Source organism: Neoarius graeffei, chromosome 18, assembly GCF_027579695.1.
Source record: "Neoarius graeffei isolate fNeoGra1 chromosome 18, fNeoGra1.pri, whole genome shotgun sequence".
Lineage (NCBI taxonomy): Eukaryota > Metazoa > Chordata > Actinopteri > Siluriformes > Ariidae > Neoarius > Neoarius graeffei.
The window spans coordinates 31,338,538-31,364,850 of NC_083586.1; the positions used below are offsets into that span (position 1 = coordinate 31,338,538).

General features: G+C 44.1%; 1 protein-coding gene across 4 annotated transcripts in view; it reads right to left on the bottom strand.

Moving 5' to 3' along the window:
• LOC132866104 (growth hormone receptor-like) overlaps window positions 1–8,960 on the bottom strand; it is a 142,075-nt gene extending 133,115 nt beyond the window's left edge. For all 4 annotated transcript variants that reach the window (XM_060898684.1, XM_060898686.1, XM_060898685.1 and 1 more), the window contains exon 1: window positions 8,644–8,960. The gene's annotated coding sequence lies outside the window, so the exon portion shown is untranslated. The remainder of the gene's footprint in view (window positions 1–8,643) is intronic.
• Between the last annotated feature and the right edge of the window lie 17,353 nt (window positions 8,961–26,313).

The following is a 26,313-nucleotide window of genomic DNA, read 5'->3' on the forward strand; positions in this document are numbered from 1 at the left end:
CCTGGACCTTCTTGCTGTGAGGCGACCGCGCTAACCACTACACCACCGTGCCGCCCGCCTAGAAATTCTGTCCATAAAAATTATGAACAGAACTGGCTCTATGGAACTCTACCGGTTCAATGCATAGCCTATTGTTTAAAAAAAAAAAAAAGTTCATCGCATGAAATGTTGATGTTAATATGCAAGCAATGCATTTTCTTGGCGTTTTCACAAAGGTGAAATAAATCAGTAGAAATTTAGGCTATTGGCCTATTCCCCATCATCACATTTGTTGTCTGATTTTCTTACTTTAACTGAATTGTGATAGAAGTACATGTAGATAACAAGAAAATACTTGATTATTCTCTGAAATGTTGATAAAAGTGAGCTTCTACAAAATGATAAAAGCACCTGTCTGAGCCATGGTGCATGTTTACATCAAAACGCGTGTGCGTGCACAAGTATCACGATCACGCGCAAAGTGTCCCGGTTTTAGGGTGTATTCAGACCAGGATAGTTCGATAGTTCACTTGCTTTGGTCCGAACCAAATGTTTTTTTTATTTTTTCATTTTGGTGCGGTTCGCTTTCACACTGTACATTTTAGTAAGCGGACCAAAATCTGTCAACAAAGCCACGCGCCCTGAGGTCGTTCAGCTATTGGTCAGAGACGACACACGCACAAAGCGTTAAGTTCAAAAGTAGTCATGGAGGCTTTCCGTGCTGTTATTCTTTTTAATGTCATCAAAGCTATATGTTTTTTCCAGTTTTTACTGTTTTCACAATTGTGCGATTACTATGCTGTTGTACAAGTAATTTATCAACGACGACGACAAAGGGCAAGGCGGCTACGGAGGATAGCGCTGATGAGTGCACATCATGTGACAGTTCTGGCTCTTCACGCAATAGATGAATTTCTTTTTTGCGTCGCTAGTACCGCCACTTTTTGAAAGAATGTCCCTGATTTTAATGTAGGTCTGACGGAGTTTCTTCACTTTTAGCCGACATTGTTCTGGGGAGCGCGTGAACCCCTTCTCCTTCATTTTCTCACTGAATACAGCAAACACGTCGGCATTTTTGTGTGTTCTCTCCAAAAGCTCAGATATGTGGACATCTGCCCATATATCCACAAGGGTGCGCGTTTCTTCCTCGGCCCACGTTTGCCCCCTACTCATTTTTTGTACTCGCCTACCACTGGTGACTGAACGACCCTTGACAACCGAAACAGTGTTTGCACTTTGCGGTGGAGTGTCTCTGTTTCCCATAATGCTCGACAAACGACGGAAGCTCCCGAAGTACAAAAAAGCAAAACTGTCAGATTAGGTCCGGTCTGTTTTCACACCTCCAAAAGATCCGCACCAGGGTTCCTTTGGTCCGGACCGAGTATGACCTTGCAGCTCGGTCTCGGTCCGCTTGTTTGGTCCGGACCAGAGTTCGGTGGTTTGTATTCAGGGCATATTCACACCTACGTTGTTTGGTCCGGACCAAACGACCCAAATTTCCCTTGGTCGGACCTTTTGGGTTGGTCTGAATACAAAGCATGTGTATTCAGACCATGTGTACGCAATGTGTACGCAAAGCAGTGCGGCGGGGGACAAATTTTGAAAGCTCATTGCGGGCGGGAGGAGGAGTGCACAATGTGGGAGCGGGCGGAAGAGGTGATAAGCTGCAGTCCCGCAAACTAAAAACGTGTTTAAAATAAAATTTATAAATTATTAATTTATGTCTATCATATATAATTTGGGGCGGCACGGTGGTGTAGTGGTTAGCGCTGTCGCCTCACAGCAAGAAGGTCCTGGGTTCGAGCCCCGGGGCCGGCGAGGGCCTTTCTGTGTGGAGTTTGCATGTTCTCCCCGTGTCCGCGTGGGTTTCCTCCGGGTGCTCCGGTTTCCCCCACAGTCCAAAGACATGCAGGTTAGGTTAACTGGTGACTCTAAATTGACCGTAGGTGTGAATGTGAGTGTGAATGGTTGTCTGTGTCTATGTGTCAGCCCTGTGATGACCTGGCGACTTGTCCAGGGTGTACCCCGCCTTTCGCCCGTAGTCAGCTGGGATAGGCTCCAGCTTGCCTGCGACCCTGTAGAAGGATAAAGCGGCTAGAGATAATGAGATGAGATGAGATATATAATTTGTGCTGGATATTTTATTTGGCATTAATAAAAACATTTTAAGGTGCCTAAATTTGCGGATGTGGTCTAATCTCGCGTACGTTTCCGATTCCTTTCCGCTCTTCCGTGTTTGAGATCTCCGATCATGGCAGAAGAGCAGAGCTCCTCTAGTGAAGCTCACAGTGCTTCAGAAGTAAGTGCTGCTTTAAAAAGAGGTACATTTACCGTTAAAAAGTCAAGAGTCCTGAAATCAGACATTTGGAAGTCGTTCTCACTCGTGTACGATGCACCCCTGAACATGAGCTGTAGATATTTATGCTCAAATCCACTCAAAGTAGGGGGCGGGGCACCATCACGCTGTGTCTTTAAATTATATTAATTTCTTATAGGTCTACTTGTATTTCCTAGAATGTAAATGTGAGGAGTGACATATGGGTCATTCCGTGCCAACTCACCTAAATTTCAGGAACTCCCCCACATCACCGTCTCAGATTTTACTCAAAAAATTCTCTAATCAAGAATCATATGTTTGTACCACACATGCAAAATATTAGCCCCCAATTATGTTGTAGTTTTGGAACTACAGGCCTTTGAAATATTGACGTCAAAACACCACATGTCGAAATTGGCTCTTTCCCCAACTTCAGAGACCCATAACTTTTTATTGCAGCTATCTAGAAAGTTGTGTGTGCAGATTCTTACTGAATGATACCCACTCTTTTCAAATCTGTTGCCAGAAAGCCTCTGAAGGACATACTTTTTGCATAATAGGAAGCCAAAAATGGCATTTTGGCCAAAATCGCTTAAAATTCATTAAAACTCAAAGGGGCCTAGTAGAAATATGAAACTAGTTAGATTTTTTTCCTCATTACATAGTAATTGTAGGGTTGTTATCTGTTCACAGAAACATATTTTGCGATGAAAATTATATTCCTGAATTTTTAAAATTTTTTTTAACATCTTACGTCCTTTCCGAGGGGGCTAAAATAGGGCATTTTTGCCATCTTATTTGTTAATGTGGCTAGGGGTTTAGGATCTTCTAGTTTTTTGTGAAGATGCTCATATATAAGATGTAACTACTCCCTGATTTTTTTTAACAAACGCCCCTTGCTTCATATTTTAATAATTTTTTTTTGTACATGGACAGTTTCATCATTTTTTACTTTTTTCCACATTCAGAACTCTGTAACTCTACATTGGAAAATTCCTACTAGCAGCTATTTCAGATTTACATACACTGACATACAAATTTTCATATTTTAGTAGTAGTCTGCCCAAGAAATTCATATTTTTCTTTCTATTGGGACCTAAATACAGCTATTTGGCCAAAAATGACAAAAATGTTGACTTGATATTTTTCAAGTTCTGGAGGGAATGGGCTATTTTCCTCATAAATTAAAGATGTGGTGACTTTTTCTATCCTGGAACAAGATCTCATCACAGCTTCTGCCCAATTGCACCCACTCAGCTGGAGATGAGAAGGGTTTCTTCTGATGTGGTACCATCATCGGTAGTGGACATAGGACCTGAAACCACACCAGTTTTACAGTCCCAGTTACAGGCCCCAAGCCAAATGTCCCAATCTGCACCAAATATGTACCAGCCAGGCAAATATATTGCCTGTGTTTATGACAGAAAATGGTACATTGGAAATATTGTCACCAGAAATGAAGAAGAAAATGATGTGTATGTCAATTTCATGAGACAAGGACGAGGCAACACATTCTCATGGCCACCACAAAGCAGGAAAGATGAATGTTGGGTGCCTTTGCTTCATGTCCTTTGTGTGGTAGAGGCCCCAAACATAAAAAGTGGGGGACGCCATTACCAACTAACAGAGGATGACTTCAAACTTGTGAAAGACTTAAGTTTTAACTTATGTACTACTAGATGACAGTTTATGAGTGTCTTAGCACATCACATGAAACTGTACTGCCTGTGAATGAATTACCCATTATCACGGATGCCCATATTTGACTTTAAATTATGTACAAATCTTGTGATGTTTTTCAACATCATGATCATGGATCATTGAATGTGTTAATATGTAAATAAAACCTCATTGCTAAATGTTTTGTGCTTACACAACCTTGAAGTATATTAAAAATACTACTCCAGAATTTTGTTGTTATTTTTCTATATTTTCCAAGGATATTCAACAAAAATTGCAATTATACCTAAAATTTTCTAATTGCAAAAAATAATATACAATACAGAAAAAGTTGTTCAGGAAATGTGTATGCCTAGATTAGGTTCTTATAAGCCTTAATTTGTGTGCAAAACACCCCTTTATTATTCCCTTGTTTATTAAAACCTGCCCAGCGTTTTTGTCATTTTTGGCCAAATAGCTGTTTTTAGGTCCCAATAGAAAGAAAAATATGAATTTCTTGGGCATACAACTACTAAAATATGAAAATTTGTGTGTCAGTGTATGTAAATCTGAAATAGCTGCTAGTAGGAATCTTCCAATTTAGAGTTACAGAGTTCTGAATGTGGAAAAAAGTGAAAAATGATGAAACTGTCCATGTACAAAAAAAATTATTAAAATATGAAGCAAGGGGCGTTTGTTAAAAAAAATCAGGGAGTAGTTACATCTTATATGAGAGCATCTTCACAAAAAATTTGAAGATCCTAAACCCCTAGCCACATGACCAAATAAGATGGCGAAAATGCCCTATTTTAGCCCCCTCGGAAAGGACGTAAGATGTTAAAATTTTTTTTGTAAATTCAGGAATTGAAATTTCATGGCAAAATATGTTTCTGTGAACAGATAACAACCCTACAAATACTATGTAGTGAGGAAAAAAATCTAACTAGCTTCATATTTCTACTATGCCCCCTAGAGTTTTAATGAATTTTATGTGATTTTGGCCAAAACGTCATTTTTGGCTTCCCATTATGCAAAACGTATGTCCTTCAGAGGCTTTCTGACAACAGATTTGAAAAGAGTGGGTATCATTCAGTAAGAATCTGCAAACACAACTGTCTAGATAGCTGCAATAAAAAGTTATGGGTCTCTGAAGTTGGGGAAAGAGCCATTTCGTCATGTGGTATTTTGACATCAAAATTTCAAAGGCCAGTAGTTCCAAAACTACAATGAATTGTGAGCTAATATTTTGCATGTGTGGTACAAACATATGATTCTTGATTATAGAATTTTTTGAGCAAAATCTGAGACGGTGATGTGGGGACCCTTAGGTGAGTTGGCACGGAATGACCCATATAAGCTATGTGCAATGTACAATATTCTTAATATCCACTGTAGATTTTGGTAGGTGTGTTGGGTATCTCTGTAAAGCCTCAGCTGCGCATGCCGTCTGGCAACGCGCACCCTCGCTACGTGCGCTAGGTGAGCAATTCCAGCGTTATGGACGTGACACTTGAACTCAAAATGGCAACAAATGACTCAGTGCATGTTTTATTGTCTCCCAGTATTTAAACAGGTGTTGCATATTTTAAGGCTGTACCATACTGGAGAAGTGATAGAACAAGAACAATTCCCATAGTACATCTAGGGCATGCCAGAAAACGCCAATAAAAGATGCGTTATGGATGTGACAGAAAAAGTATCACTTTTCTTGGGTGACTGTACATTTTTATCAAACTCTGTGAAATTGTAAACCTAATGTCGAAATGGAGAGATCCATTTGATAGAGGGGTCCAAGGTGAATATTAAAAAATCTTTGTTTAAAATATTTTGTATTTCATGCAGAGTTTCGGAAGGAAAAGTCAGCGTTATGGATGTGACGAAATTCCGTTACGGGTGTGACGCGTCTGAAATAGACATGGCGTATGTTTAGAAAATCAGCAATTTAACCACCATAACCCTTTGAAAAACTCTCTAAATATCAGCTAAAACTATCAAAGTTCTTAAATAATATTTAGGATGGCTATTGTTTTGCTGTTTTGTGGATTTTAGCATACATTTCTGTGGCTTGTGGCAATAATATAGAATTGTACATGATCAAAGTTGATTTTAGCTTGGGGTTTACATTATAAGAAAGAAAGACTGACAGTGACATATTGGGTTGGTTACAAATTGGTTCAACTTATTCACATCTGTAAAATACAGGCCTAGGTGATATCTCTGGGAGTGGTTTTGATGTATTACATGTTGCTTTATTTTTGCATGGTGAGGTTGACATTTACATGGAATTGCCTAGGTGAAGGATTGGTCAGTGGAGAGCTCACCTAAGCTCAGCATGTTTAATTCTCCAAGCCAATGACAAGAACTTTCGTGAGAAATAACGCGAACGTCTGCATCATGCGGGATTTGTGGGCGGGAGCGGGACAAAATATGGCAGGCATGGGCGGGAGCGGGACTGAAAATCATAATTCTTTGCGGGAGTGGGACTGCACAATGCAGACGCGGGCGGGAGCGGGACTGAAAATTCTGTCCCGCGCAGACCTCTAATCCAAACTTTAAATAATCGTGGTCATACTTCCTTTTTTTGCCTGGCCCAGACTCTGTCTCCTCACTCACTATGGACCCTTTTCACGTGACGTCACGACAAACGCGGCCGCCATTTTGGACGTGTACTACCAGTAGTTTACCACAGCCAGCATTGAGGAACGGCAGCAAAGAAAGTTTTTACTTTCAGCAAGACTTCCATCATGCCACTATATTGTTGTGCACCTGGATGTAGTAACCATCAACAAACAAGGCAAGGTTTATCATTTTATCGGATCCCGACGGAGAAGATGGATAGCAGCCATAAACAGACTGGCAGCCCTCGGCATACCAGCGCTTGTGTAGTGACCACTTTGTTGGAGGTAAGACGAATAAAATTAGCCAGAAAAGGCATTACATTGCTGTTAACATTCTGTGGCGGCGAGTGTGTAACCAAATAGGCTAAAGTAACCCATTGTAACCTCTTTGTTCTTCTGTAGTAACTATTGTTGACTAGCTAATGTCAACAAGTAGCTGGTATGTTACTGTAGCAATGTTTACGTTCAGTCATTTGGATGACTGTTAAAACCTTTCAGTCTCAAGTTTTTCCTTTACTGTATTTACTAGTTTACTGTAATTATGATCCGGCAGCTATTTACACCGGATCCAGTATAAATAGCTGCCGGAGCCGACGTCCGAGGTTCCGGAGCGTGCTCCGGCTTGCTCTCCCTCAAATTAAGCAGCGCGCGCCGGCTTGCTCCCGGAGTGCTCCGGCCGAGGTTCCCCTCAAATTAAGCAGCGCGTGCCGGCTTGCTCCCGGAGTGCTCCGGCCGAGGTTCCGGAGCACACTCCGGCCGAGGTTGCCCTCAAATTAAGCAGTGCGCTCCAGCTTGCTCCGGAGCAAGCCGGAGCGCGCTCCGGAACCTCGGCCGGAGCACTCCCGGAGCAAGCCGGAGCGCGCTCCGGAACCTCGGCCGGAGCACTCCGGGAGCAAGCCGGGGCGCGCTCCGGAACCTCGGCCGGAGCACTCCTGGAGCAAGCCGGAGCGCGCTCCGGAACCTCGGCTGGAGCACTCCTGGAGCAAGCCGGAGCGCGCTCCGGAACCTCGGACGTTGGCGTGTATGTGTATGGCGATGGGTTTTTAATGACATAGGTATACAGATCATGCGGGCCGAAGTCAGGTAAAGACGAGGGCTTCGTGTACTTCCGTACGTCAGTGAACAATCCTGGTGGAAGCAGGTAAATGTCGTTCTCTAAGCCTGCTAACCTCAATTTTTGCAAATATCTCTCCCTCTGCTCACCCTGTAAATGCCCTACGTTGCTGGATAGTGAAGGTGTTTTCTGCATCTCGCTCGTTTTTCTTTTATGTTTTTCGTTTGTCGCCTTCCTCGCATTCAAACTGATTCGAGCCGAAGTCCACTACATGTCCAAAATGGTGGTCGCGTTTACGAAGGTCACGTGACTGAAAAGGGTCTATAGCTTTAGGTACTAAAAATTGATCCATTTTGTCTCTGGCAAAGGCTAGCTGAAGTTCGCTAAATGTCCGCAATAGTAACTTACTCTGGTTTATTTTTCCTCACGTTGCGCCCCCCCGAAGAACTCTGGCGCCCCCTAGGGGAGGTGCGCCCCACACTTTGAAAAGCCCTGCCCTAGGACATCACGAAAAACAACGTAGACTATTTTCATCACGAAAAATAAACATTTACTTGATGGCTCCGTATCTTTAAAATTTGCAAGATGTTATTAAACTTAAAACAAACCACAATAAACCCTGAATAAACACTTTACTTTTGCTGGTTTGGGCTGTGCTGTGTCCACCCTTGTTGACATTGTTGAACGACCCAGTGAGACGCGCGCCACCTGTTGACTACTCCGCACATATCACAGCGGACCCGAAGCATTGCTTTTTCATAAGTAATAAACAGGCCAATCTGTTAAACCTGCCCTGTCAGGTCAATATTCACCCCACACCGTCACAGAGCAAATGAGAAAAGCCTGATAAAACATAACTGCGCGTGTACCCCAAAACAATTTCATTAACGGTTATAAAAATAACTTTTTATAGGGGAAAAAAATGAAACAGAAAATGCAGAAACACATGAACTTCTGCCTCCACAATCAGCTACTTTAACACAGCACCACTGAAAATAACCGGAAGTGGCTCTTACCTGTCAGAATGAGCCTCCAAAAGCTTGCTTTATTCACTTCACCCGAAAACCACAAAATATCTTTATTTAGCTACCCCAAAGACACTCTTCGGTCGTGTCAAGCACGAAAGGTAAAACAAACAAACAAACAAACCCCTCAGATATTATATACTGACTGCCGCGCGTGCTCTAATCCAATAAACGACAAAATTATCATGTCGTTTTCGATACAGTTTCCGCTTTAAAACGGATTACTTCAGGAGCGAAAAGTCCACCGAGCCTCCGCGACATCGCTCCTCGGTCTAAAGGCGATTTTCTCTCCACCTGATTTCACGTCATTCATTCCCCGTGTGTGTGTGTTAAAGCGCGCTCCAGTCGAATCCCAAACGGCTCCCTAATTGGTCCCGTAGTGCACCACGTAGTGCACACAGAGGCCAACACTTTACAGCCTGTGTAGTGCACTTATAGAGGAAGTAGGGATCCATTTGGTAGTGACCTCGCGCGACAACCAGGACTGTCTCTACACCTTAGCGTGCCGTGCCATACACCAGTAGCTCACTCAGAGCATTTTTTTAACATAATCAATGCCAAACCAGCTTCACTGGGAGACCAAATTTTAAACCAAGTTACACTACCGAAAGTTTAGGGTCACCCAGACAATTTTGTGTTTTCCATGAAGTCACACTTTTATTTACCACCATAAGTTGTAAACTGAATAGAAAATATAGTCAAGACATTTTTCTGACCAGGGCGGCACGGTGGTGTAGTAGTTAGTGCTGTCGCCTCACAGCAAGAAGGTCCTGGGTTCGGGGCCAGCGAGGGCCTTTCTGTGTGGAGTTTGCATGTTGTCCGTGTGGGTTTCCTCCGGGTGCTCCGGTTTCCCCCACAGTCCAAAGACATGCAGGTTAGGTTAACTGGTGACTCTAAATTGACCGTGAGTGTGAGTGTGAATGGTTGTCTGTGTCTATGTGTCAGCCCTGTGATGACCTGGTGACTCGTCCAGGGTGTACCCCGCCTTTCGCCCGTAGTCAGCTGGGATAGGCTCCAGCTTGCCTGCGACCCTGTAGAAGGATAAAGCGGCTAGAGATAATGAGATGAGATGAGTCAAGACATTTTTCTGGTCAGGGCGGCACGGTGGTGTAGTGGTTAGTGCTGTCGCCTCACAGCAAGAAGGTCCTGGGTTCGAGCCCCGGGGCCGGCGAGGGCCTTTCTGTGTGGAGTTTGCATGTTCTCCCCGTGTCCGCGTGGGTTTCCTCCGGGTGCTCTGGTTTCCCCCACAGTCCAAAGACATGCAGGTTAGGTTAACTGGTGACTCTAAAGTGAGTGTGAATGGTTGTGTGTGTCTATGTGTCAGCCCTGTGATGACCTGGTGACTTGTCCAGGGTGTACCCCGCCTTTCGCCCGTAGTCAGCTGGGATAGGCTCCAGCTTGCCTGCGACCCTGTAGAAGGATAAAGCGGCTAGAGATAATGAGATGAGATGAGTCAAGACATTTTTCTGGTCAGGGTGGCACGGTGGTGTAGTGGTTAGTGCTGTCGCCTCACAGCAAGAAGGTCCTGGGTTCGAGCCCCGGGGCCGGCGAGGGCCTTTCTGTGTGGAGTTTGCATGTTGTCCGCGTGGGTTTCCTCCGGGTGCTCCGGTTTCCCCCACAGTCCAAAGACATGCAGGTTAGGTTAACTGGTGACTCTAAATTGACCGTGAGTGTGAGTGTGAATGGTTGTCTGTGTCTATGTGTCAGCCCTGTGATGACCTGGCGACTCGTCCAGGGTGTACCCCGCCTTTCGCCCGTAGTCAGCTGGGATAGGCTCCAGCTTGCCTGTGACCCTGTAGAAGGATAAAGCGGCTAGAGATAATGAGATGAGTCAAGACATTTTTCTGGCCAGGGCGGCACGGTGGTGTAGTGGTTAGTGCTGTCGCCTCACAGCAAGAAGGTCCTGGGTTCGAGCCCCGGGACTGGCGAGGGCCTTTCTGTGTGGAGTTTGCATGTTGTCCGCGTGGGTTTCCTCCGGGTGCTCCGGTTTCCCCCACAGTCCAAAGACATGCAGGTTAGGTTAACTGGTGACTCTAAATTGACCGTGAGTGTGAATGGTTGTCTGTGTCTATGTGTCAGCCCTGTGATGACCTGGCGACTTGTCCAGGGTGTACCCCGCCTTTCGCCTGTAGTCAGCTGGGATAGGCTCCAGCTTGCCTGCGACCCTGTAGAAGGATAAAGCGGCTAGAGATAATGAGATGAATGAATGAGATTTTTCTGGCCATTTTGAGCATTTAATCGACCCCACAAATGTGATGCTCCAGAAACTCAATCTGCTCAAAGGAAGGTCAGTTTTATAGCTTCTCTAAAGAGCTCAACTGTTTTCAGCTGTGCTAACATGATTGTACAAGGGTTTTCTAATCATCCATTAGCCTTCTGAGGCAATGAGCAAACACATTGTACCATTAGAACACTGGAGTGAGAGTTGCTGGAAATGGGCCTCTATACACCTATGGAGATATTGCACCAAAAAACAGACATTTGCAACTAGAATAGTCATTTACCACATTAGCAATGTATAGAGTGGATTTCTGATTAGTTTAAAGTGATCTTCATTGAAAAGAACAGTGCTTTTCTGAAAGAAAAACTCTTTAATTGTATAAATTTCAAATGGTTCAAATGGTAAACTGACAGAGTAAGCAAGGACAGCACTGGTCAGAGAAGCAGCCAAGAGGCCCATGATCACTCTGGAGGAGCTGCAGAAATCCACAGCTCAGGTGGGAGAATCTGTGCACAGGACAACTATAAGTCGTACACTCCACAAATCTGGCCTTTTTGGAAGAGTGGCAAGAAGAAAGCCATTGTTGAAAGACAGGCATAAAAAGCCATGTAGGGGACACAGCAAACATGTGGAAGAAGGTGCTTTGGTCAGATGAGACCAAAGTTGAACTTTTTGGCCTAAATGCAAAGCGCTGTGTGGTGGAAAACTAACACTGCTCATCACCCTGCACACACCATCCCCACTGTGAAACATGATGGTGGCAGCATCATGCTATGGGGATGCTTTTCTTCAGAAGGGACAGGGAAGCTGGTCAGAGTTGATGGGAAGGTGGATGGAGCTAAATACAGGGCAATCCTGGAAGAAAACCTGTTGGAGGCTGCAACATTTTTGAGACTGGGAAGGAGATTCACCTTCCAGCAAGACAATGACCCTAAACATACAGCCAGAGCTACAATGGAATGGTTTAGATCAAAGAATATTCATGTGTTAGAATGGCCCAGTCAAAGTCCAGACCTAAATCCCATTGAGTATCTGTGGCAAGACTTGAAAATTGCTGTTCACAGACGCTCTCCATCCAATCTGGCTGAGCTTGAGCTATTTTGCAAAGAAGAATGGGCAAAAATTTCAGTGTCTAGATGTGCAAAGCTGGTAGAGACATACCACAAAACACTTGCAGCTGTAATTGCAGCAAAAGGTGGCTCTACAAAGTATTGACGCGGGGGGGTGAACACTAATGCACATCACATTTTTCAGATTTTTATTTGTTTAAAATTTTGAAGACCATTTATCATTTTCGTTTCACTTCACAATTATGTGCTACTCTGTGTTGGTCTATCACATAAAATCTCAATAAAAAACTTTTAAGTTCGTGGTTGTAAGGTGGAAAAATGTGAAAAAGTTCAAGGGGTATGAATACTTTTGCAAGGCACTGTTCGCATATTTTACCGCAATTGTTGTGTCTCCAACTAGTCGCAGGCTGTCGCAGCCCGGCTTTCCCTCAGCAGGCAGGGGAGTAGAGGAAGCCTCACGGAAACTGACTTGAGAAGGGTTCGTGACAGCTTTGCGACACCAGTGACGCATTTGCGGCTATTTTGAGAGAAATTTTGTCATACTAATTTTTTTGAACATGTTCAAAATTTCAGCAATGAAGGAGCAACACTTTGCGACTCATGCAAGGAAATTGAGAAGCCCCACGAATGTTTCAAGACACTTTTGAAACTCTCTCTCAAATGATGTTCGCAATTTGTCGCAAGCTGTCGCAGCCCAGTGCATACTTGCCAACCCTCCCGATTTCGTCGGGAGGCTCCTGATTTTAGCCTCCGTCTCCCACCTCCTGATCGTATTTGTTAAAAACTGGATAATCTCCCGGTTTTGGGAAATCCCTACTGCCAAGTTAAAAATACTCCCGATTATATCCAATCAGAATCGTATGAAAAACACTGCTGATGTCAACTGATTTTTAACCAATCAACAAACAGAATGACAGTCACTTCCGTAATGTAGGATTCACCCAGGCTGTCCGACATTTTTTACAAGCGGTCATTCATCATGGCCACAAAACCAAATACCAAACAGCAAAAATATGAATGCAAATACCAGGTTGCATGGGAGAATGAATTTCCATGGATAAGCAAATGTTCGACCAGCCAGTTACACATTTTACGGTAAAGATACCTTAAATCAGAATATAATGGACATTTGAGTGTGAAATTAAACTAGTCTTCCATGCCATTTCAGAAACAAACTGTACAACTTCTAAAGTGTTTAGTGAAATTTTGCATGACAGAGAATTTGTTTGGTGAGTGTATTTGAATAGTGTGGTAGTGTCTTAGTGCTATTTTGAATTTATGTTTGAAAGTTTTAAGTGAAAGTTTACAAGTGAGTGAAAAACTGGAAAGTGATTGATTTTGATAGAGTTTTGAGGTTTTAAGTAAAAGATTACTAGTGAGTATATTTTGGTAGGACTAAAATTTTGCATTCGAGTGAATTTCTTTGTGGAGTATATTTTGATAGTATGGTAGTATTTATAGTGCTATTTTAAATTTTGTTTGCAAACTTTCAGTCAAAGTTTGCAAATGAGCAAACTCCTTTGATGCATTCCGATAGGATTTGGATAGGATTTCTAGTGCTTTTTAAAAATTCTGTCGGAAAGCCTTTAGTGAGAGAGATCTATTTTAGTAGTACTAAGACAGTGCAGTACACTGTAAAACATTTCAGCCTTGTTTAGTTATGTCCACTTACTGTTTCACTTTAACTCAATGAACTCTGAGAAGTGTTTTAATTTTAACTAATCTGTGCAAGTTTTCAAAGGTTAGACCTGAATTACTTAGTTATCTTGACTAATTGAGACGTTTTCTGAGTTGAAACAAAGATAATCGTCAAATTGAGTTAACTTGCATTTTCAAGGCAGCAGGCGAACTTGCATTTCCAAGTTAAACCAATTTGAAATGTTTTACAGTGTATTTATTTATTTAACTGAGTTGTTACTATTTTGGTTAAATCTTATTAAAATTTTATTTAATTTATATATGATATTATAGTCCCTGTGATGACCTGGCGACTTGTCCAGGGTGTACCCCGCCTTTCGCCCATAGTCAGCTGGGATAGGCTCCAGCTTGCCTGCGACCCTGTAGAAGGATAAAGCGGCTAGAGATAATGAGATGAGATGAGATGATATTATAGTTCTCTGTATTTTTACATGAGCTTACAGAAGGAAAACACATTTGATGCAATCCAATAATACTTTCATTCACTCATCTCATCTCATTATCTCTAGCCACTTTATCCTGTTCTACAGGGTCGCAGGCAAGCTGGAGCCTATCCCAGCTGACTACGGGCAAAAGGCGGGGTACACCCTGGACAAGTCGCCAGGTCATCACAGGGCTGACACATAGACACAGACAACCATTCACACTCACATTCACACCTACGGTCAATTTAGGCTACATCCACACGACAACGGCAACGAGATGTTATTTAAAAATATATCGCGTCCAAATGGGCAACAATCAGTAAAATATCAGGTCCATATGGCAACGCAACGCTTGCTGAAAACGATGCAATACACATGCCACACCTCTAGGGGCGCTGTAAGACGGTCCCTTCGGAGACACCAGAACAATAGAAGAAGTAAGGATGCATGCGCATAAACTATTATGCGCGAGACTTCATATTAGCCACAAAGTCAGGAAAATCTGTTCGTAAAATTACATTATAATAACCAAATACAATGAAAAGTATTTTTCCAGTCTCACCTGTGAAAGGTAATCCCATGTGATCTCGTTTGGACGGCAAACCTGTTGGTACAGTTAAACGCAGCTAATCTTTATTCTCCGCTTTGACCTATCCAATATGGTGGCGAGGATGACGTATGATTCTACGCGGAAGGCGGCGTCTTTAATGGTCCGGAATAAATTGAATACTACACGTTGATGGATTAATTTGTTGTTTCTCACCTGTGAAAGGTAATCCCATGTGATCTCGTTTGGACGGTAAACCTGTTGGTACAGTTAAAGGCAGCGCATGAATCTTTATTCTCTGCTTTGACCTATCCAATATGGCAGCGAGGATGACGTATGATTCTACGCAGAAGGCGGCGTCTTTAATGGTCCGGAATAAATTGAATGCTACACGTTGATGGATTAATTTGCTCCTCTACACCCTTTTTGAGGAATGTATTGTCGGACTTAAACCAACATCTGAAGAGGTGAGATCGCTCCTTTTTTTCCCTATTTTTGCTGGCGGGATTGACTCTGCCCTAAGGGCAGAGTCTCTCTCTCTCTCTCTCTCTCTCACTTTGCACCATTACACAATAAATATTCACAGTGAAAATATTTTGTAAGCTCGTTTCATGAACCAAGTTATAGGATTTGTTGACATACTTAGTTATCTTGACTAATTGAGACGTTTTCTGAGTTGAAACAAAGATAATCGTCAAATTGAGTCGCAATGAGAAGATCATTGGCACTACTGGTGTTAAGAATCAGACCATTTCATAAATGAATATTTTGCTGTAGAGCTGCAGTGTTTGTACAATTGCATGTTTTTGCTTCACTATTACTGTCACTATTCTGCTTCTTGCATTACTACTGTGAACTAACACTGAACATAATAATAATAATAATAATAATAATAATATCCAAGCTCGTGTTTCACTCTCACTAGTGCTCTGTAAGGCTTTTTCCTGGTGATATCCTGGTGATATTCGTTACACTTCTACCCGGCGTGAAGCACTCACAGTCATGTGGTTGTGACGTCATCGTAAACAAATCCGTTCTACTCATCCAGACGACTTCGCAACGGCAACGTTGCCAGATCTTTCCACTCTGGAACCCGTTCTCAAAAAGATTGCGTTTTGGGCACCCAAAACGCCGGTGCCGTGTGGACGCCAGGCCTAAACGATAAGCAATTGTATCGGAGTCACCTGAATCCGTTGCTGTGTGGACAGGGCCTTAGAGTCACCAGTTAACCTAACCTGCATGTCTTTGGACTGTGGGGGAAACCGGAGCACCTGGAGGAAACCCACGCGGACACGGGGAGAACATGCAAACTCCACTTTCATTCACTGTGACTATTTATTTTAAGAAATGATAAACATTCTTCTAAAGCATCACTTGTGTTATTTTCTGTGTATGTACAGTATACAATATTCAGGCATGAGATTTTTCAGCTCAAAATCTGATTTAAGACTTCCCTTTCATTGTTATTATATTAAAATTCAAGACAAGAGTATTATTTCAGATATTTCACTCTGAGCTCTCTCATGCCTGATGCATGAATCCCATAACCTAGAGTAACTGATAGAACAATATCAACAATTCAAAAACTCTAATTGTATAAATTTCAAATGGTTTGCAATTAATTGGGATCCACTGTTTTTATCATTTCAACCACGCATCAGACCCTCGGCCGATTGAAAATGTCTTTCACACACTTTTCTCCCCCAGGAGAATTTTGAAAAGTTGGCAAGTATGCAGAGCATTTTTTAAGGATTTTCCACTAGGAGACCAACTGGTCTGGGCAATACAATCACAGGCCCCAGAGCCCATGCGGCTGCACCGCTGCGGCATATTCTGTGATGCAAAATGGTTCACCAATCACCATACAGACAAACACACTACAGTGACTACACAGCTATCAAGAGCAATTATCAAGCACAAATGTTATGTCAAATACACTCAAAGTTACACAGTAATGACATCGGATTCTGATATCAGCCATCTCAGTAACCAAATTTTAGTTTTGTTTTTCTTAACCAACATGATCTTGTGTGTATATCTTATAAGGGTTGTTTTACAATCAGGGTACGCAAGCTAAAAGTCACATTTAACACTTATTATCTTCAATATCAAAAGGCTTGACTAAATAAACTTGGTTGTTTATTGTAGCCCTGTGATAGCTCTATTTACCATGCAAAAAAAAAATTGGTGATAACGTTATTTTTGGTGAATGTATGGCAATATATGTCATATTTAGCAAAATTACTCGTGTCATTTAGAAAAAGTGCTTTTTTGACCACAGGTAGCTCCAAAAGGGATGCACTTAAATCATTCTTTATACCATAAAACAAATATTTGGTTCCATATCATTGGAAACATAGTTAAGTTTTAATGTTGAATGCTAATGTTGAATGTTGAACTTGCAAATGATAAGACATACACTACCGTTCAAAAGTTTGGGGTCACTTTGAAATTTCCTTATTTTTTTCAAAAATAAGGAAATTTCAAAGTGACCCCAAACTTTTGAACGGTAGTGTATGTCTTATCATTTGGTTCAATCAGTTGCAATTAATTAACCAAGTACCATGTAAGTATACATTTAACAAGGAAAACGAAGATATATGTTATGGGTTGTTTTACAATCAGGGTACAAAGTTTGTGTCACAGGGGTCCAAAATTCAAATCTTTTAAAAAAAACTATCAAATCTGCACTTTTGGAAATTAATACACATATGAACATAGGCATGTGTAATAGTTTGTATTATAACAAGATTAAGTGTAGCTTTAAGCAGGGCTGGGAGAAACAAATGAAGTGATTCTCGGAGAGGACTTTTTTTTTTTTGACAATTCAGAATCCACTACTTCCATAGTGCTTTTAAATATAAGGCTGTAAGCTTTGTGTTAGTTGTCTCTAATATTTATGTCCCAATATCTTGACCACATTTTTGTTAGGACTAGGACTGTTTTGGCCTCTAGAGGCCGCTGTTATTTCCTTTTCATGTCGTGTTTATTTTGGCCTCTAGAGGCCGCCACTGTTCCTGTGTTTTGTGTTTGTGTTAATTGCCTAATTATCTTCACCTGTGTCCTTAATTAGTTTGTCTATTTATACCCCTGAGTTCAGTCCTCTTGTCACGGAGTCTTTGTGCTGTTATGTTTATCTCCAGTTTCCTTTGTACTGTGTTTTTTGATCTTCTTAGCTTTTGAATTTTTGCACTTTGCTTTTCTTTTGGATTATACTCTTTGGTTTTTTTTTGTCTTTTGTTTTGCCCTGTATATAGTGTATATAGTTTAAATAAACCTTTTGATTCTTTTTCTACTTCCGCCTCACGCCTCTGCATTTGAGTCATCCCCCTGGTGGCCTAGTGGGGGTTTGCTGGATTATCACACCAACGAACCAGGTTCGAATCCCAGCAAAACCCTAACAGAAAGACTCCGTCATGACCGACTCAGCAGAGGCTGCTTCAACTGTCTACCCGGCCAACCTTCAGGGAATTATGGCAGCTTTGACACGCTTCGGAGCGACCATGGACGCTCATGGACGTACGCTCACCAGCCAACGTGAGGCCCTCGCTCGCCACGAGGAACTGCTTCAGCAAATTGGGAAAACCCTGGCACAGCTGACATCTCTGCCTGCATCTCCTGCTCCTGATCCAGTTCCTGCTCCTGATCCAGCTCCCACTCCTGCTCCAGTGCCTCCTGCAATGCTGCCTTCACCTCGCGAACCCAGCCTTCCTGCACCACAGAGGTATGACGGCAAGCACAGTGAGTGCCGAGGGTTCCTTACCCAGTGTCAACTCACCTTTGAGCTTCAGCCTACCACCTACACTACGGATCGCCGCAAGATTGCCTTTGTGATCACCTTATTAGCTGGTAAGGCGCGAGCCTGGGCTACTGCTATCTGGCAAAGACAGGGACCTGAGTGCTTTGATTTCCAGCTGTTTTCTGAAGAGATGCTTCGGGTCTTCGATCAGGCAGACATCAGTACCGACGCAGCCCGAAAGCTCATGTCCATCCGGCAAGGAGGAAGCGTCGCAGATTACGCCATCTCGTTCCGAACACTCGCAGCAGTAAGTGGATGGAACGAGACTGCCCTGGTGTCAGCCTTCCACCATGGTCTGTCTGACCCCATCAAGGACGGTCTGGCCTCTATTGGATGCCCAAGTGACCTCGAAACCCTCATCTCACATGCTATTCGTCTGGACAACAGGATGAGAGAACGCCACCAAGCCTTGAGCCCCCCCAGCCTCCCTACCTCTACCTGGAGACCGTCTACCTCCTTCAGTGACTGTCCAGAACCCATGCAAGTGGGTCGTACTCGCCTCTCCGCATCTGAGAGGGAGCGCAGAAGGAGGGACAAGTGCTGCATCTACTGTGGCAAGCCTGGTCACTTCCGAGCATCATGTCCCGAACTCTTGGGAAAAGGACCACCCCGTCCAGCCGAGGGAGGGTTGTGACGGGGCCTACCCTCTCTCCCGGACTCCCTGGCCAAGGAATCTACATCCCGGTCTCCATCTCCTGGGGTGAGTCTGTCCACTCTTGTCAAGCTTTGATAGACTCAGGGGCGGCTGGGAACTTTATGGATATTCACTTCGCCCAAAGCATCAATATTCCGACTGCACCTCTTGAAGTCCCACTGTCTGTGTCTGCCCTCGATGGCCAAGCGTTAGGTGATGGAAGAGTCACCCAAGTTACTTCTCCAGTTTTCCTCCAGTCTCAAGGTCACAAGGAAGAAATATCCCTGCACCTGATTCCTTCACCTGAGTTCCCAGTTATTCTAGGCCTTCCTTGGCTTACTCGCCACAACCCTCGCATAGACTGGGTAACAAGCCAGGTTGTGGAATGGGGCCCTGCATGCCATGCCTCTTGTCTGCTCTCTAGCTCTCCTGTGTCTCCTGCCGAGCCCCCTGATCTCACCGAGTTATCTCAAGTTCCCACAGAGTACTGGGATCTCAAGGAGGTATTCAGCAAGAGCAGGGCCGCCGTTCTTCCTCCGCACCGGGCCTACGACTGTGCCATCGACTTGCTCCCTGGGACTACCCCTCCTCGTGGCAGACTGTTTTCACTCTCTCAGCCAGAACGCAAGGCCATGGAGGAATACCTCAAAGATGCCCTGGTCTCTGGGTTTATTCGACCCTCCACTTCACCTGCTGGAGCCGGCTTCTTCTTTGTCGGCAAGAAGGATGGGGGGCTCCGACCATGTATTGATTACAGGGGCCTGAATAAGATCACTGTGCGCAACCGATATCCCCTTCCGCTGATGTCCACAGCTTTCGACCTGCTCCAAGGCGCCACCGTCTTCACCAAGTTGGACCTACGGAACGCATACCACCTCATCCGTATCCGACAGGGAGACGAGTGGAAGACTGCCTTTAACACCCCGTCTGGGCACTACGAATACCAGGTGATGCCCTTCGGACTCACCAACGCACCAGCTGTTTTTCAGGCCCTAATCAACGACGTCTTAAGGGACATGATTAACCTATACGTTTTTGTCTACCTCGACGACATCCTTATCTTTTCCAAGACCGTGCAGGAGCACCGCCACCATGTCCGCCAGGTTCTCCAGAGGCTGCTACAGAACAATCTGTTCGCCAAGGCCCAGAAATGCGAATTTCATGTTCCCGAGGTCTCCTTTCTGGGATTTATTGTACGGACAGGCCAACTCCAAATGGACCCTGCCAAGACCCTGGCCGTCCGGGATTGGCCTACTCCCAAGTCCGTTAAGGAGGTTCAGCGGTTCTTAGGATTCGCTAACTTCTACCGCAAGTTCATCAGGAACTTCAGTTCTGTGGCAGCACCCATGTCAGACCTCACCAAAGGGACAGGTGGATCTTATGGCTGGTCTCCTCAGGCAGAAAAGGCGTTCAAAGACCTCAAGGACCGCTTCTGCATGGCACCCATTCTGGTTCTCCCGGACACCTCCCAACCATTCATCGTGGAGGTGGACGCCTCGGACAGTGGTGTCGGCGCGGTGCTCTCTCAACGTTCGGAAGGAAAGCTGCACCCCTGCGCTTACTTCTCCCACCGCCTGAGTCCTGCTGAGTCCCGGTACGATGTGGGGGATCGAGAACTGCTAGCGGTCAAACTGGCCCTTGAGGAGTGGAGGCACTGGCTGGAGGGAGCACAACATCCATTCCTGGTTTGGACTGACCACAAGAACCTGGAGTACCTCCAGCAAGCCAAGAGACTGAACCCTCGACAGGCTAGGTGGGCCCTGTTTTTCAGTCGGTTTGACTTCACCCTCTCATACCGCCCCGGCTCCAAGAACACCAAACCTGACGCACTGTCCAGACTGTTCTCTGCCACTAACAGGGAGAATGAAGTCGGGCCGATTATCCCTGTGTCCCGGATTGTGGCCCCTGTCCGCTGGGGTATTGAGGAGGCTGTCCGACGAGCCCAACACCAGGACCCCGGTCCTGGGACGGGGCCACCAGGCCTCTTGTACGTCCCACATCAAGCCCGGGCCAAGGTTCTCCAGTGGGGTCACTCTTCCCCTCTCACCGCCCACCCGGGAGCTCGGAGGACCCTGGACTTCCTGAAAAGACGCTTCTGGTGGCCTAACATGGAGAAGGAAGTAAGGTCATTTGTCCTGTCCTGTGAGGTTTGCACCAGAACCAAGAACCCACGACAGCGTCCCCAGGGTCTCCTGCATCCTCTGACCATTCCCCGGCGTCCCTGGTCCCACGTGGCAGTCGACTTTATCACGGGTCTCCCTGAGTCACAAGGTAACACGGTCATTTTGGTCTTAGTTGACAGATTCTCCAAGGCCTGCCGCTTCATACCACTGTGCAAACTCCCCTCTGCTCTTGAAACTGCGAAACTTTTGTTTAATCATGTCTTCCGAGTCTTTGGTCTTCCACAGGACATCGTCTCAGACCGAGGGCCCCAGTTCTCCTCCCGAGTGTGGCACGGGTTCTGCAAGGTCATCGGAGCCACTGCCAGCCTCTCCTCTGGGTTTCACCCACAGTCCAATGGTCAGACGGAGAGGCTCAACCAGGACCTGGAAACCACCCTGCGAGGCCTGGCTATGGATAACCCGACATCGTGGAGCACCTGGCTGCCATGGGCGGAGTACGCCCACAACACCCTGCAGTCATCGGCCACCAAGCTGTCGCCATTCCAGTGCCAATTCGGGTTCCAGCCACCTCTGTTCCCGGACCAGGAGGAGGACGCGGGGGTGCCCTCGGTCAACCAATATGTGAGACGGTGTCGCAAGACCTGGAGCAAGGTCAGGAAGACCCTCATACAGACCTCCAGAACCAACCAGACTCAGGCCAACCGCCATAGAAGACCTGCACACGCTTTCCGCCCTGGGCAGCGTGTTTGGCTGTCCACTAAGGACCTTCCACTGCGGGTGGAGAACCGCAAGCTTGCTCCTCGCTACATTGGCCCCTTCAAGGTGGTGCGCAGGGTGAACCCTGTCTCCTACCGGCTCCAGTTGCCCCGGACTCTGAGGATCAACCCCACTTTCCATGTTTCCCTGTTACGGCCCGTACTGACGTCTACGTATGCCCCTGCCCCTAGGAACCCCCCACCCCCCCGCATCTTCCAGGGGCAGACTGTGTTCACTGTGAATCGCCTGCTTGACTCCCGCCGGGTCCGCGGCGGGTTGCAATATCTAGTGGACTGGGAGGGCTATGGTCCTGAGGAGCGCTGCTGGGTTCCTGCTCGGGATGTCCTTGATAAAGAACTATGTCGGGACTTCCATTCGGCCCATCCGGATCGCCCTGGGAACGTCAGGAGACGCTCCTAGAGGGGGGGGTCCTGTTAGGACTAGGACTGTTTTGGCCTCTAGAGGCCGCTGTTATTTCCTTTTCATGTCGTGTTTATTTTGGCCTCTAGAGGCCGCCACTGTTCCTGTGTTTTGTGTTTGTGTTAATTGCCTAATTATCTTCACCTGTGTCCTTAATTAGTTTGTCTATTTATACCCCTGAGTTCAGTCCTCTTGTCACGGAGTCTTTGTGCTGTTATGTTTATCTCCAGTTTCCTTTGTACTGTGTTTTTTGATCTTCTTAGCTTTTGAATTTTTGCACTTTGCTTTTCTTTTGGATTATACTCTTTGGTTTTTTTTTGTCTTTTGTTTTGCCCTGTATATAGTGTATATAGTTTAAATAAACCTTTTGATTCTTTTTCTACTTCCGCCTCACGCCTCTGCATTTGAGTCATCCCCCTGGTGGCCTAGTGGGGGTTTGCTGGATTATCACACCAACGAACCAGGTTCGAATCCCAGCAAAACCCTAACAATTTTAGGATGAAAATAATCATTTTAGATATGTTATTTTATATTGAAAAATTAGCTGTCTCGGAGAGGACATTTTTTTTGACACAATTACATACTAATTTGATCAAAATAGTCTGAAAACTTACTGGCATTCAACATTAAAACTTAACTATGTTTCCAATGATATGGAACCAAATATGTGTTTTATGGTATGAAGAATGATTTAAGTGCATCCCTTTTGGAGCTACCTGTGGTCAAAAAAGCACTTTTTCTAAATGACACGAGTAATTTTGCTAAATATGACATACAACCCCGATTCCAAAAAAGTTAGGACAAAGTACAAATTGTAAATAAAAACGGAATGCAATAATTTACAAATCTCAAAAACTGATATTGTATTCACAATAGAACATAGACAACATATCAAATGTCGAAAGTGAGACATTTTGAAATTTCATGCCAAATATTGGCTCATTTGAAATTTCATGACAGCAACACATCTCAAAAAAGTTGGGACAGGGGCAATAAGAGGCTGGAAAAGTTACAGGCACAAAAAAAGGAACAGCTGGAGGACCAAATTGCAACTCATTAGGTCAATTGGCAATAGGTCATTAACATGACTGGGTATAAAAAGAGCATCTTGGAGTGGCAGCGGCTCTCAGAAGTAAAGATGGGAAGAGGATCACCAATCCCCCTAATTCTGCGCCGACAAATGGTGGAGCAATATCAGAAAGGAGTTCGACAGTGTAAAATTGCAAAGAGTTTGAACATATCATCATCTACAGTGCATAATATCATCAAAAGATTCAGAGAATCTGGAAGAATCTCTGTGCGTAAGGGTCAAGGCCGGAAAACCATACTGGGTGCCCGTGATCTTCGGGCCGTTAGACGGCACTGCATCACATACAGGCATGCTTCTGTATTGGAAATCACAAAATGGGCTCAGGAATATTTCCAGAGAACATTATCTGTGAACACAATTCACCGTGCCATCCACCGTTGCCAGCTAAAACTCTATAGTTCAAAGAAGAAGCCGTATCTAAACATGATCCAGAAGCGCAGACGTCTTCTCTGGGCCAAGGCTCATTTAAAATGGACTGTGGCAAAGTGGAAAACTGTTCTGTGGTCAGACGAATCAAAATTTGAAGTTCTTTATGGAAATCAGGGACGCCGTGTCATTCGGACTAAAGAGGAGAAGGACGACCCAAGTTGTTATTAGCGCTCAGTTCAGAAGCCTGCATCTCTGATGGTATGGGGTTGCATTAGTGTGTGTGGCATGGGCAGCTTACACATCTGGAAAGACACCATCAATGCTGAAAGGTATATCCAGGTTCTAGAGCAACATATGCTCCCATCCAGACGACGTCTCTTTCAGGGAAGACCTTGCATTTTCCAACATGACAATGCCAAACCACATACTGCATCAATTACAGCATCATGGCTGCGTAGAAGAAGGGTCCAGGTACTGAACTGGCCAGTCTGCAGTCCAGATCTTTCACCCATAGAAAACATTTGGCGCATCATAAAACGGAAGATGTGACAAAAAAGACCTAAGACAGTTGAGCAACTAGAATCCTACATTAGACAAGAATGGGTTAACATTCCTATCCCTAAACTTGAGCAACTTGTCTCCTCAGTCCCCAGACGTTTACAGACTGTTGTAAAGAGAAAAGGGGATGTCTCACAGTGGTAAACATGGCCTTGTCCCAACTTTTTTGAGATGTGTTGTTGTCATGAAATTTAAAATCACCTAATTTTTCTCTTTAAATGATACATTTTCTCAGTTTAAACATTTGATATGTCATCTATGTTCTATTCTGAATAAAATATGGAATTTTGAAACTTCCACATCATTGCATTCCGTTTTTATTTACAATTTGTACTTTGTCCCAACTTTTTTGGAATCGGGGTTGTATATTGCCATACATTCACCAAAAATAACGTTATCACCAATTTTTTTTTTGCATGGTAAATAGAGCTATCACAGGGCTACAATAAACAACCAAGTTTATTTAGTCAAGCCTTTTGATATTGAAGATAATAAGTGTTAAATGTGACTTTTAGCTTGCGTACCCTGATTGTAAAACAACCCTTATAAGATATACACACAAGATCATGTTGGTTAAGAAAAACAAAACTAAAATTTGGTTACTGAGATGGCTGATATCAGAATCCGATGTCATTACTGTGTAACTTTGAGTGTATTTGACATAACATTTGTGCTTGATAATTGCTCTTGATAGCTGTGTAGTCACTGTAGTGTGTTTGTCTGTATGGTGATTGGTGAACCATTTTGCATCACAGAATATGCCGCAGCGGTGCAGCCGCATGGGCTCTGGGGCCTGTGATTGTATTGCCCAGACCAGTTGGTCTCCTAGTGGAAAATCCTTAAAAAATGCTCTGCATACTTGCCAACTTTTCAAAATTCTCCTGGGGGAGAAAAGTGTGTGAAAGACATTTTCAATCGGCCGAGGGTCTGATGCGTGGTTGAAATGATAAAAACAGTGGATCCCAATTAATTGCAAACCATTTGAAATTTATACAATTAGAGTTTTTGAATTGTTGATATTGTTCTATCAGTTACTCTAGGTTATGGGATTCATGCATCAGGCATGAGAGAGCTCAGAGTGAAATATCTGAAATAATACTCTTGTCTTGAATTTTAATATAATAACAATGAAAGGGAAGTCTTAAATCAGATTTTGAGCTGAAAAATCTCATGCCTGAATATTGTATACTGTACATACACAGAAAATAACACAAGTGATGCTTTAGAAGAATGTTTATCATTTCTTAAAATAAATAGTCACAGTGAATGAAAGTGGAGTTTGCATGTTCTCCCCGTGTCCGCGTGGGTTTCCTCCAGGTGCTCCGGTTTCCCCCACAGTCCAAAGACATGCAGGTTAGGTTAACTGGTGACTCTAAGGCCCTGTCCACACAGCAACGGATTCAGGTGACTCCGATACAATTGCTTATCGTTTAGGCCTGGCGTCCACACGGCACCGGCGTTTTGGGTGCCCAAAACGCAATCTTTTTGAGAACGGGTTCCAGAGTGGAAAGATCTGGCAACGTTGCCGTTGCGAAGTCGTCTGGATGAGTAGAACGGATTTGTTTACGATGACGTCACAACCACATGACTGTGAGTGCTTCACGCCGGGTAGAAGTGTAACGAATATCACCAGGATATCACCAGGAAAAAGCCTTACAGAGCACTAGTGAGAGTGAAACACGAGCTTGGATATTATTATTATTATTATTATTATTATTATGTTCAGTGTTAGTTCACAGTAGTAATGCAAGAAGCAGAATAGTGACAGTAATAGTGAAGCAAAAACATGCAATTGTACAAACACTGCAGCTCTACAGCAAAATATTCATTTATGAAATGGTCTGATTCTTAACACCAGTAGTGCCAATGATCTTCTCATTGCGACTCAATTTGACGATTATCTTTGTTTCAACTCAGAAAACGTCTCAATTAGTCAAGATAACTAAGTATG